This window comes from Schistocerca piceifrons, chromosome 5 (genome assembly GCF_021461385.2).
Source record: "Schistocerca piceifrons isolate TAMUIC-IGC-003096 chromosome 5, iqSchPice1.1, whole genome shotgun sequence".
Taxonomy (NCBI): Eukaryota; Metazoa; Arthropoda; class Insecta; order Orthoptera; family Acrididae; genus Schistocerca; species Schistocerca piceifrons.
The window spans coordinates 148,421,252-148,435,549 of record NC_060142.1 but is presented as its reverse complement, the minus strand read 5'-3'; the positions used below and the strand labels follow the sequence as shown (position 1 = coordinate 148,435,549).

General features: G+C 41.5%; 1 pseudogene; it reads left to right on the top strand.

The window, feature by feature from the left end:
• Positions 1-308: 308 nt before the first annotated feature.
• LOC124799794 lies at positions 309-425 on the top strand (annotated as a pseudogene).
• Positions 426-14,298: the final 13,873 nt, after the last annotated feature.

Genomic DNA, 14,298 nt, shown 5'->3' with positions numbered 1-14,298 from the left:
AGATATCGGCGTCAGTTCACTATAATGCTCGTCAAACCACTGTAGCACCTTTCTTGCTCCGAGACACATGCAATTGTACTGCTGAAAAATGACATCGCCCTCGGGAAAGACATCAGGTGTGAAGGGATACAGGTGGTACACTGCCATCAGCGTGTCTTCGATTACTATCACAGGTCCCAGGCAAGAGCAGGCGAATGTTTTCCATAGCAAAATGCTGCCCCCCACCAGCCCGGTCACCTCGATGACGGCGTTCGTTGATTCGACTATCGACCTAGTGCACCAAAAATGTGATTTACGCATAGAACAGGGGCAACGGCCTTGCCGCAGTGGATACACCGGTTCCCGTGAGATCACCGAAGTTAAGCGCTGTCGGGCGTGGCCGGCACTTGGATGGGTGACCATCCAGCCGCCATGCGCTGTTGCCATTTTTCGTGGTGCACTCAGCCTCGTGATGCCAATTGAGGAGTTACTCGACCGAATAGTAGCGGCTCCGGTCAAAGAAAACCATCATAACGACCGGGAGAGTGGTGTGCTGACCACACACCCCTCCTATCCGCATCCTCAACTGAGGATGAGACGGCGGTCGGATCGTCCCGATGGGCCACTTGTGGCCTGAAGACGGAGTGCTTGTTTTGCATAGAACAGGCATGTTTTCATTGATCGACGCTCGAATCCCGATGGCCTCTTGCCCGCTGAAATCGTAATTGACGACGTCATTGGATCAACATGTGAATATGCAGGGGTGGTCTGCTGCAGATCTCCATGTTCAACAATGTACAATAAATGGTGTGCTGAGATACTCTTCTGCGTACACCAGCATTGTCCTCTTTCGGCAGAGATGTCACGGATCCCGATCTCTCCTACTTTACAGAGCAGAGAAGCCTCCGAAACTCACGTTCGGTGAAAACTCATGGATGTCCAACATTTCAGTGCCTGGTAGAAGTATGAACGTCCTTCACCTCTTTCCGTAATTGCTCAAGATCGTAGCACGTGAACATTCGAGCAGCTTCACCGTTTTCGAGATGCTCATTCACAGGCTCTGCGTCTCTCTCAGAGTCGCTTATGTCAATGGATTTCCCCATTTGCAGCCCATATCTTCGCTAGGGTGATCCCTGGTGCCTGCCTGCTCCGCTTACTTACTTTTGTCACAGCGTCACGGGCCCGGAACGCCACCAGGCGGCGTCCAACGTCGGGGTGAGCTAAGGTCATAATGTTTTGGCTTATCAGTGTATACTAATAAGGCAAAACATTGTAACGTCTTTCTTAATAGTACGTTGGTCCAACTTTGTAACGCAATAAAGCAGCTGTTCTGCGCAGCATAGATTCGACAACTGCTTGGTAGCTTTCTGGAGTTTTATGACTCTAGATATCTGCGCACACGTCTCCCAAGTCCCCTAAATTACGGGCCGGAGATGTCGCTCGATCGCGTCCTATTTGAGTTCCATCTGGTCCGATCCAGGCGAATTACTTAGCGAGGACATCAACGCGAGTTAACTAGCGTGCTCCTCAAACCACTTTAGCTCAATTATGGTCTTGTGAGAGGGACAGTTGTCCTGCAGGAAAATGCCCTCGCCTTCGAGGACTATATGGTATGAAGATATGCAAGTGGGCTGCAATAATGTTCACGGAAACAGCTGTCGTGCTGCCTTCGGTTATTACCACATATGCCAAGGAAGTCCAGATGGGCATAGTGTCACAAATCTATTTAACAAGTACTTTATATCCGTTTCTGATAGAATGGGATTGTCAGGATCAGTAAATAATGCCCTTGAATATCTGAAACTAGCTTCAGGTACATGAATATGTCACTTACTTCACCAAAAGAAATAACTTCCATATTAAAATCTTTAAAAACAAAGCATTCTAGTGGTTACGATGAAATATCAACAAAGTTAATTAAGGCATGTTCTTGTGAGTTTAGTACAATTCTAAGTTACTTGTGTAACCAATAAATTATAACTGGGACATTTCCTGACTGGCTAAAATATGCAGATGTTAAACCTCTGTTCAAGAAAGAGGATAAAGAGATACCATCAAACTGCAGACCGATTTCGCTTTTGCCAGCATTCTCAAAAATCCTAGAAAAAGTAATGTACAGGCAGCTTCTCAACCATATGACCTCAAATAACATATTGTCAAGAACACAGTTTTGATTTCTGAAGGGCTCTGATATCGAAAAGGCTATTTACACCTACAGTGAAAATGTACTTAATTCATTAAATAACAAGTTACAAGCATCAGATATTTTCTGTGATTTGTCATAGGCATTCGATTGTGTGAACCACAACATCCTTTTAAATAAATTAGAATTCTATGGTGTCACAGGCAGCGCTGCAAAATGGTTCAAGTCATACCTCGCTAACAGGAAACAAAGGGTGTCAGTGCAAGGGACTAGTGAATTAAATCATCAGTCATCATCAGAATGGCATGAAATTACATGTGGTGTCCCACAAGGATCCATCTTAGGGCCACTGCTTTTTCTTGTGTACATTAATGATCTCTCATCAGTTACACTGCCAGAAGCAGAGTTCATTTTGTTTGCAGATGACACAAGTATTGCAATAAATAGTATGTTGAGTGTAGTTGTAGAAAGGTCTGTTAATGATATTTTAATGGATATTAAAAAATGGTTTAAAGCCAACTCACTGACATTAAACTTCGAGAAGACTCCCTATATGTAATTCAGAACCTGTAAGAGGTTTCCACCCAGCATATGGATAATGTATGAAGAAGAGCAGATAGAAAAGATTGACAGTCTTAAAATCCTGGGATTACAACTTGATAATAAATTCAGTTGGGAGGAGCACACCACAGAACTGCAGAAACGCCTTAACAAATCTCTATTTGCAATTCGAGTGTTAACAGACATAGGCGACATAAAAATGAAAAAGCTTGCATACTTTGCCTACTTTCATTCCATATGGTATAATATTCACTCCATGTGGTATAATATTTTGGGGTAGCTCTTCAAGTCAAACAAAAGTTTTCAGAATCCAAAAGCGTGTAATACGTATTATTTGTGGAGTAAATTCACGGACGTCCTGTAGAAACCTCTTCAAAGAACTGGGTATAGGAACTACTGCCTCTCAGTATATTTACTCCTTAATGAAATTTGTCCTAAATAATATATCTCTTTTTCCAACAAACAGCTCAGTTCATACAAACAATAGCAGGAACAAAAATGAACTGCACAAGGACTTAAAAGCACTTACTTTAGCTCAAAAAGGGGACCACTACTTAGGAACACTCATCTTCAGTAATTTGCCAGCAAACATAAAAAATTTAGTTAAAAATAAAGATCAGTTTAAAAGGAGCCTGAAAGACTTACTAGTGGCCACCTCCTTCTACTCCATTGACGAATTTTTTAATAGAAACAAATGATGTATTGTATATATTCATACTATCAGTATTGTTATTTCAGATATAAAAAAAATTGACATGTTCCACGTCCACGAGGATCTCCTCAACACAGATCCACGGAACGAAATTATAATCTAATCTAATGAATGCCCCACATAGCACAATACTGTCACATTCAGCATGCGTCAGTTGCGCGGACCATGTTCCGACCAGCCTTTCGCCTTGATGATGGCGGATGCGGAAGCAACAATCGAGTTGCTGTAACAAGAAACCTGATTCATCTGACCAGCTGACACGTTTCCATCGATCCACGGTCGATTCTCGATAATCTCTTTGCAGCTGCAATCGTAACTGACATGTCGCTGGGGTCAACGTGAGAACACGAAAGCGTCATCTGCTTCGGAGCCCCATATTCAACAATGTGCTCTGAAGGGTGACCTCCGAAAAGATTGTGCTGGAACCAGCATTGTGGTCTGTCGTCATATCTTCAACAGATCGGCGCCTTCGTAGAGTGGGCAAATCTCCGACTGTCAGGTCGCCTACTCTTTGGTTTACAGTCTTTGAACCCTTTTCCATATATGCTCGAACCGGGCGAGGTGGTGCAGTGGCTAGCACACTGGACTCGCATTCGGGAGGACGACGCCTCAATCCCGCGTCCGGCCATCCTGATTTAGGTTTTCCGTGATTTCCCAAAATCACTTCAGGCAAATGCCGGGACGGTTCCTTTGAAAGAACACGGCCGACTTCCTTCCCCGTCCTTCCCTAATCCGATGAGATCGATGACCTCGCTGTCTGGTCTCCTCCCCCAAACAACCCAACCCAACCGCATATATGCTTGAGACAGTAACATGCGAATAGCCGACCAGCTTCGCCCTTTCCGATATATTCGTTCCCAGACGCCGGGCAATGACAATTTGTCTTCGTCAAATTCTCTCATGTCACTGCATTTCCCACTAGTGGCCCGTATCGTCGCTAGAATGATCCAAAAATGTTCAAATGTGTGTGAAATCTTATGGGACTTAACTGCTAAGGTCATCAGCTTACACACTACTTAACCTAAATTATCGTAAGGACGAACACACACACCCATCACCGAGGGAGGACTCGAACCTCCGCCGGGACCAGCCGCTAGAATGATCCTCCATTAGTTTCTGCCGCATGTCTGCAACATCGCCTAGAGGTACTCATTCCCGGGTCATCAGTGTACTTGTTCTACTTTTCTGAATCATCTCGTATCAGGAGTTATGAACGCATTTACAGATCTGGATATCCAAGCGTTGCAAGTCGTGAGTTGACTACCAAACTGGAGAGACAATGCAGAGGAGTGTTCGCAAGGAAAATCATGACAGTCGGCACATTAGTGAGGGGCGTTACGAAGTTCTTAGCAGTGATTGCAGTTGAAGCCTTCGAGGAATTATTTGTCTTACATTTTGAACCAAAGATGTCGAGAGTGGCGTAGCATATGAATTCAATAATCAATGGACCACCGTCAACGGCATTCAGTTCCACGACTTAGATGTATAATTATGCTACACAGCTGAAAGGAAACATATTCGCGAAACGCAAATAATGTTACTAAGAACTGCAAAATTCTCACATGTGCCCATAGCTCCTAAAGAGTCGAATGCACACTGCACGCAGGTGAGATTAGACACCATCTAAATATACCATCATTTATTCGTTAATGCTTCAAAAGATGGCTTCATGCTACGAACAGGTGACAAACAGTTGCTGAAACACGACGGGTACACCGAGCTTACTCACTATTTCCGACCATTGACAACAGAAAGTTAATTTGGAAAACTGATTACATTTGTCATTGTGAGACATACTTCGTCAGTATTCAAGTATTGCAATTAAAGAAAATTATGTCACTGTCTTGGCAACCTCTATTCTTCCAGGAAATTCTTGGCTACAAACTATTAACATAACTTTACCTATTAAGTGATTCATATTAGTATTACAACTTTCATTAGCCAGCAGGACTGCAAGGTATCCCAGGAGGAATAGTCAATATTCTGGAATTTGACATGAACTATCATTCGAAACAATAAAGTCTAGTAAACATGGGATTTAAATGCATACCTTATGAGATAGGATAACTCGTTCAGTAGGAGAGATGAATTTCAAAGTACCGAAGATGAACAATTGCTCGTAGCTCATAAAGTATGCATTTATAGCCCATATTTACTTCACTTTCTTGCTTCAAATGATCGTTCCTGTCATATCCCTGAATATCGGCCGTTCATACTGGTACACCATGCATAATGAGAAACTAAATTAACACTGGTTGTGAAGTTTTTTTGCGTAAGTCGTCTACGGAACTGCTTTCTCCTTAGGTGTAGACAGGTAAGTCTTTCCTTCAAATGTTATTAGTAGGATGCCAATGTCGTTACGTTAAAACCATTTATCACCTATGTTTCCACTACACGTATGGCCAGATAATCATACAAAAAAATTGCCCGTAAATGCTTTACTCATTTTATGTCGGTATGTTGTCTCGTCATACGCTTGGTTAGATACCTGAAATGGAAGCATAGCCTCTCTGGTACATACGTAAGATATTTGGTAAATTTGATTAGGATGGATCTTTAGGGCAGATACGAAAATTAAGTATGAAAGCCGACCATATCAGCTGCGAAATCGATCTCGAAGAACGATTCGCAGATAATAATCACTATTAACTGTGAACTGAAAACTAAACTCAACATCGTCACGTAACATCAATAAATAGTAAATTCATTTCTCCCACGAAGAAGAATAATTGGACATTTTTCTCGGATCCGTCATGGTGACAGTGACGCCATGTTTCACGTCTTGTCTTCGTGGAGTAGTCTTTCCAGTTTAGTATTGAACAGACCGGTTGCAATCAAACTTTCCAGGTAGGGTGGAATAAAAGAGAGCATCCTTTCTTCTCACGAACTTGGATCGCTCTGCTTATTGATCTCTGCAAGCATAAATGATAATACAGCGGAATCTATCATATACTCTCTAATCTTTCGTTAATCTTACAGCCGCCACCGAGTTTTGACGGACGGTTAATCAATGATTATGGAGTTCATTCACATCAGTAATCTATGTTAATCCATCTTTTTAGAAGAACTTATTAAAACTTTAGAGACATTCCGAATTCCAAACGACGTCATTAAATAAGCTTAGAATCAAAATTATTACTCCAAGTGGCTCTACGGATTAGATCGTTGGTTAGTCAGTTCCATATATTTCTGAACGATTCTTTTATGGAAATGATGTTCGTCAAGTCAGTTTCTGGGACATCAATACATGAGTATTGTTATAATTTTTTAGTCCTATTGGTGCAACTAAACTTGGAAAACTTTTCTTTGGGGAGACTACAAATTTTTAAAAGAAAGTTCGTCCATGAAATAGAAGGACCTGTTCAGGAGAATTGTTTTTAGCTTAGATTTAAAACTTCGTTTTCTCTCTGTGAGACATTTTATGTTATTGGGAAAATAATCAAAATTTTTGTTTCTGCGTGTTGAACTCCTTTATGAGCCATTGAAGCTTTAATAATGGGTGATACAGGTCAAGTATTGTATGTATATAATCACTCTTCATCACAAATTGTGATGGTTTAATAGTGAAGAATTTTACTGACGAATATACTATTCTGAAACAATTAAAATACCTATCTTCCTGATGAGGTACCTACGAGATGAACACTGCATATTATGCTTATTGCACGCTTTTGTAAAATCAATGCTTTCCCAGTTTCCCCAGGAAATTATTCCATACGACACAACTGAGCGGAAATATGAAAAATATGTTAGTCTTTTGTTTCGTTTGTAACAATTAAGCAAAGAGAAAAAGTAAATGTACGTGTTTGAGTAGTTCCGCAATATGCTTCTTCCTGTACAAGTTTTCACCAGTATATACTCAAAATTATTGAATATTGTACTCTGATTTCTGTTAATGTACTACGTGAATTTTTGTTATGACTGTTTGTTGTGCAGAACTGAATTTAGCATTTTTTCTCAAAATTTAAGGGGAGTCCTTTTCAGAGAACTACTTCATAATTCTTTGAAAAACATCGTTAATAATTTTCTTGCTCTCTTTCCTCTTATCGAATGTATGGTAACAGTAGTATCGTCTGCAAAAGTACAAATTCTGACTGATGTATTTTAAGTGGAAGTTCGCTCACATATACAAGGAGTAGGCGAAGGCCCAAAATTGAACCCTGTGGGGTTCCCCTTTGTGATTTCTGCCCACTAACAAAAATTTTATTCCTCTACGATATTGTTTGATTTTCTTCTGGAGATATATTCACATTACAGAAAATATGAAATGAAAAACTTGAAAGAAAATCAGTGAATTGTTTCAGATGTTTCGATAATATACTTAAAAATAGTAAAACATAGAAATAAGCACAATTGTAAAATCAATATAAGTAACTTATGAGCCAAATTGTTAAGATAAATGACCTCTGTACAAAAGCATATCATAATCTGTGGAAGACCCATAATGTTATCTCTGTGTACTACTTGTAAGAAGATCTTTGTAACTGTTTTGTTTATATAGGATATTTTCGATGTGTGAAGTGTGCAACAATTTGTGTGTGATGTTTAGTGTGTGTGAGACCCTGCACAAATGGACCTTTAGAGAAGTGTAAGTAGAAATTCTTCTGAATTTCGCCACTAACTTCACAAAAAGAATTGATACCCAACTAAAAAATCGCGTGTTTCTTATCTATTGCTGTTAAAGGCAACGAAATGAAGCAGACTCACACACACTGACAACATCAAAAGAAATGGCTTAATACACACAAAAAACGCACTTGAAAATGGGAATAATTTCTCGAAACGCGTCGTGCGAAAAGTAAAATAAAGAAAAATCATGACTGGTAGCGGAAGATTTATTTATTTATAAACAAACCTATTGTTTCTACAGTCGCAGGCTTTCAAAAACCATTTGTAATGGATCAAATAAGACTATTTAACATTATTTTTGCTGCAGCATTTAGAAGGTGATTGTTAAAAGTATTTACGATAATACGATCGATATCATGGACAATTATTTCTCTTATTGCTGGATTGCTTTTATATGATCATTGCAATTGCGTTAATGGAACATTCACAGAAATTTAACTTCGAAACCTAAATAAAATATAGTGTAAATTAAAAGTTAATGCATCAGCGTAATCGTGAAAGTTAGCATAACATTGAAAAAGCTTACAGACAACGTACACAGTGTCTGACGCACGGTACAAAGGCATATCCGCAGTTCGTACGGTGTGCACATACATACATATACTGGCCAGTTCTCTCGGTAGCTGCCTTTTGTAGGACTGGCGAATTTTCCATGATTAAGATGCAGTGTGATTAAAAGAACTTAAGTTTTAGTTATAGAAGTTGCTAAAAATATCTGCTGTAAATGCAGCCTGATACTTTCTGAACACATTGTTAAACACTCGCCGAATTTCTGCTGCTGAAATTTTTGGAATGACGAGCCGATTATTAACTCACCGAATTTATGGGAGAGGTTTGTATACTGCTTCATTTTTAACATCCACCAAGGATGAAAATGGATTTAGGTCAGGGAAGCAACGAGGCCATTCAGTAATTCTAACGTAAAGAACATTTTTTGATAGTTACGGACGCAATGGCGGTGCGCGCTCTTTTCTTTAGTGTTTAGTTGCGTGACAAGTGTTTGTAATGTATTTTTCACATATCTATCAAAAGAAAAGGTTTGATAGAAAGAGATTCGTCCAATCATTAATGCTGCACAAACTGTACACCAGACACCTTCTTTTTCATCATGCACAGACTCCTCGATGTACTCGTAACTAAAGAGAAATTCTCATCAGTATACACCTCATCAGTAGTACACATCGATGTACTACCGCTACTCTGTAAGGTTTTAGTCTGAGTTTTTACACAGCTCTGTGAAAAAATGCCGCTTATATACTCATTCGAGGTACTATATGCCGAACGATACTGTTGGATTTCTTTCAAAGGCCACTGGTAATTCGTCTATTTTATTCTCGTTTCACACACTTAAACTTTCTCTTTTTTTGGGTCTGCCACTAATCCAATATCTTTCAGTCTCCTTACTAATATGTATGGTCGATTGTTGAAATGTCACGAACGCAAGCCGAGCGGGGTAACCACAAGGTCTAGGGCGTCTTGTCACGGCCCGCGCGGCTCACCCCGTCGGAGGTTCGAATCCTCCCTCGGGCATGAGTGTGTGTGTTGTCCTTAGCATAAATTAGTTTAAGTTAGATTAAGTAGTGCGTAAGCTGAGGGACCAATGATCTACGCAGTTTGGTCCCATAAGACCCTACCACAAATTTCCAAATTTTTCGCGAGCGCAGGTACAGGGAAATTTTCCTATGAAGAAAAATCGCCACTTTCCTCATACGACTGTGTTCTAGTTCAACGTTAGAAACGTTATTTGGTCGATCATGTAAATCATGTACACAGAACATAAAAAATCGTACTCCATTGGACAGCAAACGAGACAGAAAAAATAAATGTAAAGAAAAAGAAAAAGAAGGTGGAGGAGGAGGAGGAGGAGGAGAAGAAGAAGAAGAAGAAGGAGAGAAGAAAAAAGGATGCGCCACCCAGTAGACTGTCCACAATTGGCTGGGGCTTCATGCGGTGATCCGAGTCTGTCTACAAGTGTGCTGGGTCCGGCAAAGCGGCAGAGAGAATACTTGTGTCATACGTGAACCTCCCTATACTAAGACTAATATGTCAAAACTCAGGTATTATTTACTACAAATTTTGGCTTCTGAGTAAAGGATTCAACAGATTCATTCTATCCTGGAACTTCTGGAGTGTTAATTACAAAATCCTCTTTCGAACAGTTCTTGAGAACTCCGTCTGGAATTCTTACAACACAAATCTTGTATCCCATCTGCAAACGAAATGAAACAAAAAGGAGAAGTGCAGTAGTTTGAGAAGAAGGTCAGAAACAGCAGCAGAATTAAAGAGTATGGAATAAACCGTAAGCAGAATCACGAGGCTGTCTTAATCGAAAATTTCTTTTTTCTGCGACTAACACTGAACATATAGTTTGATTTGTGATTCATTACTAATGTTGGCATTAACACGTTGTTTGCCGCAAGGCCGCCGGCGGACACAGCAGAGGTTTACGCGACGCCATTTGCCCGCCGATGACTCGTCTCCATTCCGTTTAGTACAGTATTTCTTTGCATAGTGTGTAAACTTGTAAAAGACAAAGCTCAGAACGGTGACCAAGGTATTGTAGCCCAGTTCCTGTACGCCGGCGTCAACTCAATAAATAAAAAAATACGGATTAATCCACAGTACTGTACTGCATACTGTGGTGTCACCGCAAGGCACCACTATTTCTAGGTTGTAGGCTTCAAATCGGCCGCGGTCCGTCAGTATACATCGGACCCGCGAGTCGCCACTGTCGACGATAGCAGACCGAGCGCTGCCACTCGGCTGGTCTTACGAGAAAAGCTAGCGCACTGGCCAGTTCTACAGCCGACTTTAATAGGAATGGTTCACTCGTTATAGCTTCAGAGATCTCATCTGCAGAGACGCTAGTTAGCATAGCCTTCAACTAAGTCAGTAGCTACGACCTAGCCAGGCATCACATACAGTTTATGCATTGACAATTGATCTATATGTGTGAAGCAATAAGAGTGGTAAAGAAGTATTCGCAGTTCAGTCGATAACTGCACTTGTAAAGAATATTGTACGAAGTCAAGATCGACGTTCACCGCTGATGCTGAATTAAAGCTAAGTATTTAATAGCATTCCTGTCTACTAACTTTCTAATCACGTAAGATGTTCCAGATACATCCCGTCAAGTATAGTTCATTGATCCTCACGTAAGACTACGTGATCAACGCGTACAATTAATGGCCACACCTCGTGATCAGACTAAGAGTCAAATTGCGTGGCTCAGGCGAGTCACACTTTCTCCATGAGGCCCGTAGTTCCGCCTTATACACAACACATACTGCAGCGGCCAAACGGCGTCAGGTGTAAACTTTTGCTGTTGAAGCCTTCCATTTTCACCGATGACCGAAAACATTATGACCACCCGCTTAACAGCGTGATGGTCCACTTCTGGTATGCTGTGCAGTAGCGGTTGTGCGTGTCACAGATTAAACAAGTTCTTGAGGAAAGTGGCACCAGATTTCCAGTCACAGGTCACGCAATTTCGGTAAAGTATCGTTTGTGGGCGTGTAGTCCGACAGCGTTTCAGGTGTGTCCAATCGGCTTCACATCAGATTACTTTTGGCGACCAAGATGTCAACGTGAGTTCAACAACGATAGTTCGCTATCACGCTCTTCAAACCACTGTATCGCGATTGTGGTCTAATGACACGGGCAGTTCTCCTGTTGGGAGATGCCATATCCGTCGGGGAAGACAAGCATGAAGTGATCCTGGTGGTCCGCAGTAATGTTCGCGTAATTCACAGCTATCATGGTGCTTTAGATTAGTACAACAGCTCCCGTGGAAGGGCAGGTGAATGTCGTCCATAGTATAATACCCCCCCCCCCCCCCCCTCCCCACCAGCCTAAGTCCGTGAGGTGCATGTTTCGAGGAGTTATTAGTCTTGATGATGATGTATATGGACACGATCATCTTCCTGATGTAACAAGAAATATGGTTCACCCGAGCAGGTGATAACGTTTCCATTGACTGACTGACCTGTCTCGATGATCCTACGCCTGTTAAAAATATAACTGACGATGTCGTTGGATTAGCGACGGAACTGCCATGGTCAGGAATGTGTGCTGAACACTTGTTTGTGCACCAGCATTGTACTCCGTGGTCAGATCTGCGACAGATTGCAGCGTTTTACAGAGGGGGTAATTCTCAGTCCTTCACGTTCCACTATCCTTCAGCCACTTTCTACAGATGCTCACGACAGTGGCACGCGACCTGCCGGCTTTCGAATGTATACCTCGTACGAAGAGAAAATTAATGAGAAAACAAGGCAGTCTCTTTCACTGCCCAAGCCCAGAGAATCATGCTGTTTATTGTGGCCTTGAAACTTTCCCTGATGCAAACAACCTGGCTCGGAAGACATGGAGCATAGCTGAGAGTACAGGTCTACTAGCTAAGGTTCCCTATGGTACGTTGGTTCTATACAAGCCCTTTAATTTGTCTACAAGAAGAAAGAAGAAGCTGAATGCAGAAGAGAACCTCTTTATATGGGCAATAGTAGGCAACAATGATTGTAAAATAAAGATTACTGGTGACTTTCTGTTCTATTATAGACAATGAAAGTTCGTTATCTCTCTTCCCTTTGTCCCACGTTTAAAAAGAAAAACAAAAAACCTTGATTCACTTATTGTTTGTCGGACGATAGTTGACTCTGGAGGCGTTAAGGACAGGGACGGAACACGAGATGAGCAAATAATGGTCCAGGGATATCATCGGTTCCTGGAGACATGAAAAGTCGGGACGAGTCATACACCAGACGAGAGGTATCACGTTTGTATGAGCAGTGGCCTAAGGAGATGATCCGGTCTCAAGACACTTGTCAGCCATTGCAGTCGATCTACAACTTCAAATTAGGAATATTCACTTTTAATCAATACAGTTTTTCTAACCCTTCTTAGTTAACTTCCGGCAGGCTCCTTCAACATCACAACGTACAAGCATTTGCTTCATACTCCACGAAACGAGCTAGAGTAGTCACTCTACTAAGACAAAGCTAATATACGTACCCTCACCGCTGCCCTAGGAATTACTCGCGCTCTGTGGGTATGCAGTGCGCAGCTCGTGGTCTCGTGGTAGCGTTCTCGCTTCCCGACCACGGTGTCCCCGGTTCGATTCCCGAGATGACTGGGTGTTGTTGTGTGCAATGGAAACCACCTCCGCTAGGACCCTGCCTAGTAGGGCGGTGCGGGTCTCCCGCATCGTCCCCTACGCTCCTTCAAGGAGTATGGGACTTCATCATCATCATGCACGCCAACTTGTGAACTTGAGCCCAACACGTGATTTAACTCGCTTTCACTCTACTTAAAGCAGCGTAATCAGTAAATTTTTGGTACCAGTGTGTAGCGAATGTTTAGAATGTAGCCGTACAACTTTTCTCTGAATCCAGGTTGATACAGTGTAACCAAATGATATTGACAATTACTGAAGTGTACTAACGGATATCTTGAGGAAAAATTGAGGACAGCAGTCAATATCTGGAAGCGTCATCCAGTGATGCTACTGAATGGCGACATTATACGTTCTGAAATATCCTACTAGTCCACCTCTTACGCATCATACATAGTATGTCCTCTCACTTACTGCACTCAGAACTTCTCACAACATTCAGGACATTACATGAAGTCTAACATCTCTCTATGCTGTATCGTCGTACAAACTCAGTTTTCCTGGTCAAAGGGTGACCTAGCGGCAGGCGTTGGCCCCGATAACTTTGGCGAACCGTAGAGTCGTTGAGCGATGTATCCATACACGCGTTCCAAACTTCACACTTATGTAGTTCCTAATTTACTCGTACCGGAGCACAGTTTTAGTGACTCAGAAGAATGGATGCATAAACATCAAATTAAGTGGGGATTTGTATTTTATCGAAGAAACATTACTTCGGTTTCGTCGTCAGCCAACAAGGACATCCAACTGCTCTATTTTGGAAAGTAAATCTCTTGAGAAGATAGTCTAATTGTAAAGTGAACATGCCCTTCAAGTAGAAGAAGTTGAACAAAATTTCTTTTCTTGAGTATCTGATGAGGTTGGCACAAGAAACAGCAACCTGTGAAAGCGTAATTTCACGCTATTGCATATAATGTGTTTGTTGGTTAAATACATAGTCCAAAACAGTAGTATAATGGGACCAAACCTGCGTAGTTGGTAGTTCCTTCTTGCGTTGTAAACGCAAGTATTTCCTACCGACACTTGATGCATTAAAAAGAAAGAAGAAAAAAGCAGAAGAGATATTATGATTGGACTAATTCATGCCATATTTAGGGTCAGTGA